Source organism: Melanerpes formicivorus, unplaced genomic scaffold (genome assembly GCF_026170545.1).
Source record: "Melanerpes formicivorus ecotype bairdi unplaced genomic scaffold, bMelFor1.0.p_v2 SCAF_28, whole genome shotgun sequence".
Lineage (NCBI taxonomy): Eukaryota > Metazoa > Chordata > Aves > Piciformes > Picidae > Melanerpes > Melanerpes formicivorus.
The window spans coordinates 2,729,089-2,736,467 of record NW_027142380.1 but is presented as its reverse complement, the minus strand read 5'-3'; the positions used below and the strand labels follow the sequence as shown (position 1 = coordinate 2,736,467).

Sequence of the window (7,379 nt, the reverse complement as noted above, 5' to 3'; positions counted from 1 at the left end):
ATTGGTCCTGGCTCACTCCAGCAAATACATCAAACCTGTGTTCCATTTATTATATTCATTTCCTCTAGAATAGGAAATAAAGTTCAAGCTTTGGGCTTAAGCCCAGCATATCTGTTTGCCTGAAGCAACAGTAATACTCAGCAACTATATTCCTCTATAGTGGATATACATAAACATAGCTATGTAAGACAGCTTTCTTAGACAGCTGACTGAAAATAAACTCTCCTGCAAACCAAAGGCCCACTAAAAAACCCCTGGCTTTCTACTGTTAAGTCCTTGCCTTCACTAGAAAGGCTCACCTCACTGACTTAAAGTTTTTCTTAACATCCTTCTTCCCTTCAGGAAAGGGCTGGAGAGAGAAATAATGGCAGAAGCCAAGCACAGCATGGGATGCACTGCTCTGGAAGCTGCCTGCTGCTGCAGGGGGTCCTGTAAGACTCCGATACTGAACTGAGGAGCAATGCACCCATGTCTGTGACAGGGAATTTACCAGGTACATTACAAGTGAGACAAGAAGAGATAACTTCATAGTAACTGAAAAGTAAAGCTGCATGAGAATAAATGAAAATTGATGGTAGTGATCCAACTCTGCCTCTGGCATGGGTCAAAAGTAGGTCCCAGAGCAAAAAGCATAGGCACAGGACGCACTCTGTGATGCCACTTTCCCCACTGGCAGCAGTGTGACCTACTTGTAATACTGAGCAAAGGGCGGGGACATCCACACAACTTGTGAGACCTTTTCCTACCAACTTACTTCAGCGAGAGTTGAGCCTGGGCACAGCCAAGGCCCTGCTCTGCTCCAGAGAGGTTGTGGAGTCTCCTCTGGAGACACTCAAAACGCGCCTGGATGCATTCCTGTGTGTCCTGTTCTAGGTGATCTGCTGTGGCTGGGGCTTGGACTAGATGATCTTTAAGGTCCCCGCCAACCTCTAACATTCTGCGCCGCGCGCGCGCAGCCAGCCGCCCCGACGGCCATCACTGGCGGACCCGCCTCCCTTCCCGCCTCCTGCCTGCTACAGGCTGGGCTCCGCGCTGCGGCACGCCCCTGTTCCCGGCGCCACGCATGCGTGTTAGGAGAGGGAGTGTAAGTTTCCATTTTGTGTTCTTTTCCCCCCTCCCTCCTCATGCTTGTCTGCTGAGCTTTCCAGCGGGGAAGAGAGCTGGGGGGAATTGCCGAGCTGCCACTCGCCGCCTTCCCTTAGGACTGGCGGCCGCCGTGCGCTGCCTGAGGCAGCTGCTGCTGGAGCTGTTTTCTGTTCTCGCAGCGATGGGGGCTGAGGCCGGCTTTCCGGCCCTTCCTTCCCTCTCTTCCTCCCGGCGGGGTACTGGAAAGCTTTCGGGGGTGTTTAGCGTTGGTTTAAGTGTTTTATTTGATGGGACCGCTTGGCCCTCCCTCCACTCCCGGGGCCTGCGTTCGGCGGCGGGCGGGCAGTGACACAGGCGGAGTCTGCGGTGGCATTTCCCCATCTCCGTACTCCTCTGCCTTTGACCTCTTGGGGGTCGGTGGGAGGACCCGGTTGTCTCCGCTGAAGTGCAGGGGGTTAAAGCCTGTTTGTTAATGAATCTTCGCCCCACTGCAACGATCTGCTTGTGTTAAGATCACAGAGAAGCTGTCCAATCACTTAAATGTATGAGGTAGGAACACAAAAGCATCTTGGGTGCTCTACACGCTTTGCCCAAGTGATGGATCTGGTGCTCTTAACACCAGTTTTAGTTGAGTCTGGGTAGACTGTATGACAGCACCATACACATAACAAAGCAGTTGTGTTTTTCTATGGATGACATGTCCAAGAGACATTAATCTTGAAGATTCTTAGTAAATCACTTAAGAAATAAATCAGGATGGAGAATTTAACCAACCAACCCCAAAACAAAGAAAGCCCAAACCCTCACCAGCAAAAACAACCCCCCCCCCAAAAAAAAAAAACCCAACGAACAAAACAACTCCCCACAAAGTAGTAATCCTGTAGTAGTTACCCTGTTGGTTCTAGGCTAAAACTGAAAAAAAAAAAAGTGAGCTCAGAAGTTCAGCTGAAAATTGCTTTTGAGATGGGAAAAAAAAGCAGTTTAGGCTTAAATTATTTTTGTGGGGTTTAATTAAAAATCTTAAATGATAAGATTCTTGAGACGACGAAGTTCAGTTCAAGGAATAATTGCACACAGTATGTCATCTGTTTTCCGAGTAATTAATTTTCAAATGTTGGATGTTGGTGATTCCAATAAGACATTCCAGAGCATGTGCTAAGGTCTTGTCTGCTTAATTTTAAAATTGAATTGCTGAAATGTCTGATGGAAAAATGGCATTAAATACTTTGCCTTTTTCCTCAGGGCAAGATGTCTCTTATCTCCAATAAATAGCAGGCCCCCTGATTTCATAACCCGCTTTTACATTTCCTCTAAAATGCATTTTTAGATATACTGAGTAGTTTTAAATCTTTGAGTGACAGCAGAGTACTATTCCTGTCTTTAAAAGTTACATTCTGTGTGCTGAAAAGAAATTCTGCACACACACAGAGGTGGTTTGTTGTTTTCTTTTTTCTTCCTGTGAGTGTTAGGCATAGAGTGCTGGTAAAAGCTGAATTTAGTTCACTTGTCAATTCTGCCACATACTATGAAACCTTTAGTTGTATTTCAGCTTGTTGGTTTTTTTTTTTTTTTAATTTATTTTTTCCTTCATAAGATATTTGTGCAGAAATGTTGTTGGTTTCATTCAATACGAGCTGTTATGTTTCCAAGCATAGCACTTCTGATGCAAGTTCTAATTAAATCTCTTCAAAACATGCTGTTTGTAATAATGCTAATTTAATTGGTATTACAGTCTTCAGAAAAGTTAGAAGAATTGAGGCAGGAATATGTGAAAACTGTAACCTACTTGTTTTCATTTACTTATTTATTAAACAGTGGGTTTGAGTCTATTTTGTAGATGTTTGTTGCTCCTAATTTTATTTCCTTTGTTGCAGTTTACGTTTCAGTCTCTGAAAGCAATGCAACAAGTGTGTTAAGCTGAGAATGTAGCAATAGTAAACAGTTTGAGTTTTACAGTTGTGTGTTTGCAGATTCTATTGACTTTACTAGTGACCAAATGAATATTATTAAATGTTGGGAAAATGAGAGGATATAGACATGATGTTGGAAACAATGGCATGGGTCAACTCGTGTAAGTTAACGTTGAACACAGGATTATCCACTTGTCTTGCATATTGCACTGTGTATGTACTTCACAGGATTTGCCTTTTTAGAGTTACAATGTGTAATCCTCTCATATTCATGTTGTCATCTGTCACATGAATCCTTTTGTGAATTTGCAGTAAATAGAATTACTCAGTCTTATGCATGCGTTCTTTCTTCTCCAGTGTCTGCAACTTCATTTGTGTCAATTACATTTATGTATATAACTTCATGTATTTACAATGTTGTCCATGTCTACCTGCAAAAGTTAAAAACACTCCCTCTTCAACCTTGTGAACTGATTTGTTTGTAGAATTTCTTTAGGTTGTATATAAACAGCTTCAGACAAATCGGTGATGTTTACTACAGAGGCCCAAATATGTATCTGTTAGGTCTGCAAGAAAACCCTTGTTGACTTCTATAGCTCAAATTCTAGTACTGGAATGATACCACCACTTGCTGTGTTGATGCAGTCTTATTGGTGAGTATGCAATTTAAAAATGTTTATTTTCTCAAGACAACTGTTGAAAAAGCTTCTGCAGAAGTCCTTAATTAAGACTAATTCCTCCTCTTTTCCATTAAAGACAGTATGCTCATTGTATTCCTACAAGAAAAGAGTGGAGAGTTAAAATGAGCACTCCTTTTCAGGTGCTTCGATTGTAAGAAGGAACTCCATACAGTGGAAGGACCCTAAAAGATTTCACAGAATGTAATCTCTCAGGGAGATTTATCAGAGCAGGCAGTCTGAAGTTACTCTTCAGAGAGCAGCAGGTGTATGGATAGGTCCTGCAGATAGTTGTAACAGAGTGAAGAACTGAATTTGAGTATGTTGGACTTTGAAGAATACCACTCCACCCCCAAAAGCTGAAATCATCAACATGGGAAATCCTATTGCTGAGCAGCACAGTGCACTAAAGGTGTGTTTTCTGTTTCACTTGTTTCCCCTGTCATCAGGTGAAGCACAGGAGATAAACAGCAAACCTTATGAATATTTTATCAGATTTGCAGTTTTACTTACATTGATCTTTTATGATTACTGTGATGTTCCACCAGAAGTGGCTATCATTCTGCTGATTTCAAGGATTGGGACAGTAATCAGATGATCAGTTAGCTATTTTAGTAGAATTTTTATCCATGCTCAGCCAGAGAATCTGCTTTGGTTGGCAAATGGAGCATAAGGAATCATCCTTAATTCTTAGTCTGCTTAAACTTTAGGTGGTGTTGAAGAGGAGCTTAATCAGAATAGCAATTACTCAAATACGGGGAAACTAGCACTCTGGAGGCACATCTTGTGGTAATCAGATTATTGTAATTGTGGACAGTATGTTACTGACATTTCTGAGGAAGTGCTTTGTTGACCAGACTCCTTTTCATTGCAGTAATTAGAAATTTCTTTTTCTTCCTCTTACTTCTGACATACAGACTGATGCCACAGACCAAGTAGACTTAAAGAAAAGCAGGTTTTCACAGCTAACACTGTTTGAACCTTTTCCCCCTTTGTTTACACTATCCCTGTTAAAGTCAGCCACTGATGCTGGACCTTTCTATTCCTACTTGTTTTTCCAGATTTTACAAGATTACTTCAGCTTGCTTCTGCCAGTTTTTCTGCTTAATCTGCCAGGTTTTTCAGCTTCCTTGGAGCAGAACACATGCAAGGGAGTGTTCTGATGCACGTTTCAAGCAAAATGTTCTCCTTGCAAATATTTGTAATGAAGACTAAGGAGTACAGAATGTGAGAGCTTGGAAGCATGAGTACCTGTATAAATAGTGACATATACCTGCTATGTCTGTTAGCTGTGATGCCATCCTTCTTGCAGGAATTCTAGATTGCAGTTTATTCTTGCTTTATACATACATATCACAGAAATGGTGATTGTGGTGTAAAGACCCAGAATACTGATTTGTCTTCTTGAAAGTGAAAGCTTTAGAACAATAATGTGTTTGCTAGTCTTGTCTTCTCCAGAAGAGCCACAGATCACTTGGGTCTGAGAAAAACTGCACAGAAATCACAGAATCACGGAATGGATTAGGTTGGAAGGAACCTTAGAGATCATCTACTCCAACCTCCCTGCCATGGGCATAGACACCTCTCACATAGACTTGGCTGCTCATCCTTTCTGACATTGAACACCCCCAGGGAAGAGACATCCACAGCCTCCCTGGGCAACCTGTTCCAGAGACTCGCCACCCTTGTACTGAAGAACGTCTTCCTAAAATCCAGTCTAAAGCTGCTCTTCCTCAGCTTAAAACTATTCCCCCTTTTTCTATTGCTAGTCACCCTTACAAGGAGTCCTTCTCCAGCCTTCCTGTAGGAAATGCAGAGTCCTGCAACATAAAAACAAACAAAAAAAAAATCCCAAACCACATACACATAACCCCCCCTCCAACCCAAACAAAACTATAAAACCCCCACCCAACCTCAGAAACACAGACCCTCACCCAAGCAAATCAAAGAACCCCTGAGCAAACAAAAGGAAACCTTTAGAAATGACTTAAATTATCAACATGTAACTCCATAGCAGCAGCAAGCATTGGTATGTGCTGAAAATCAAAGACTTTATTACAGCCAGAACCCCCTGGTAGTTTTTGCTTTCTGTTTCTTAGAATGAACGTGGAAAGGTCAGGTGTATTTTAATGGCCAATAATGAATAGATGGGCAAAGTGCAGACCATGCTTAGCAAGGTGATGATTTAATGAATTCAATATAGGAAAGCCAGATAGTAGCTATCACTGACTAATGTTAAAACCCAAGTATGTTGTATACTGCCTTTCCTTTGAGCATAAAGGGTCATACGGCTTTGAGACGTGAGAAATAGGAGTATCCTTGGATGGTAGAGAGGTCTGGGTAAAGACAAATCTGATTCTTCAAAAACAAGCTCTCATTCTCAAATATCAAAATGCTATTGTGCTTCTAAAGCCTTGCTCCTTTCGAAAGTGGTACGGTAATTCTAGTAGTAAACCTGACAAATGCTAAATGGGACTTTATGAAAGAGCTGGTTTAAACCTTGTGGGCAACACTACAGAAAACATTTGAATTGTGAGATGTAAATAAACCTTTTGATTTTAGTCAGAATGTGTGCTTTTCCTCTCATCAGTTTTCTCTGCAATACTGAATATTCCCAGTATAGATCATGAGATGTGCAGTGTAATGCAACCAACTCAACAACTACATTTATCAACTTCACATTCAAAGTACAGATTTTCTGTATCGGCACTGCAGGGCCGCCTGTTATTTTATCAAAATAATCCTTTGGCTTAGTGCATTAATAGTCAAAAACATTTATATTAATTCTAAACATAAATGCTTTTTAGCATTAGGATTTGCACAGATTTAGCAAGGTCTTAGGTTGCTAAAAATCTGATGTGTCTGGTAGGTATTGGCCTCAGAAGGTGTTCTTTTGTTGAGCAGTCATTGCACACTGACTTGTTGGCATACATGTCAATTTGTTTTCAAAAGTGCTTCTAAAATGTTTAAGAATAAAGCTTTAAATTGGCATAGTGCTGACATTTGGCACTAAGTATGCATATTATTTGTCCTGTTCAATGGTATTATGCAAATCCTGAAAATTAAGTACCTTCTAAACTGTTCTGCTGGATTCGAGTACAAGTCTTAACTGAGAACTAAGGCGTAATGAAGGCATATTAGAGAGCACTGGGTAACACACAAGGCTCAAATTTGCATCTAAGATTGGGAATCAGTCTTCTGTTAATAATTATTATCTGAACTGATAGGATCTAAAGCATTTCATAGTAGTTATTGTTTGGGGTTTTTTTGGATTTGGAAAAGGCTTTTAAATTACATTCATGTTATTTTTCTCAGTGGTCACTAAAATTAAGTGGGGCTGGATTTTGTGTTGTTTTCTATTGTCAGTATTTTGTTCTTTTTGATGGTGTACCTGATTCCTACCACCTTCTCTTTAATCCACTTGAAAAAATAATTAAGAAACCAGACATTAGCTTTATATACTTTACTCATGATCTTTGGCATCTCAATGTATCACAACCAGTAGCTTCATTATATGCTTCTTTAATATACAGTAGCAGAGCAACCAAGCTGACAGTCTTTAGATTCCTGTGTGAAAGAACTTTGAAATTACACTTGCAGAGAAATGTGTGACTCCTTTGTATTTCTTGTGCTGGGATATCTCCTAATGGTTCCAGGCTTTCCATTTCTTTTTTAGTGCATGTTGTATTATTAAATATTTAAGAAC

At 40.6% G+C, this 7,379-nt stretch overlaps 1 protein-coding gene across 2 annotated transcripts in view; it reads left to right on the top strand.

The window, feature by feature from the left end:
• The first annotated feature begins 1,006 nt into the window (after positions 1 to 1,006).
• Positions 1,007 to 7,379, top strand: part of FHIT (fragile histidine triad diadenosine triphosphatase) — a 640,545-nt gene continuing 634,172 nt past the window's right edge. For both annotated transcript variants that reach the window (XM_068154236.1, XM_068154237.1), the window contains exon 1: positions 1,007 to 1,084. The gene's annotated coding sequence lies outside the window, so the exon portion shown is untranslated. The remainder of the gene's footprint in view (positions 1,085 to 7,379) is intronic.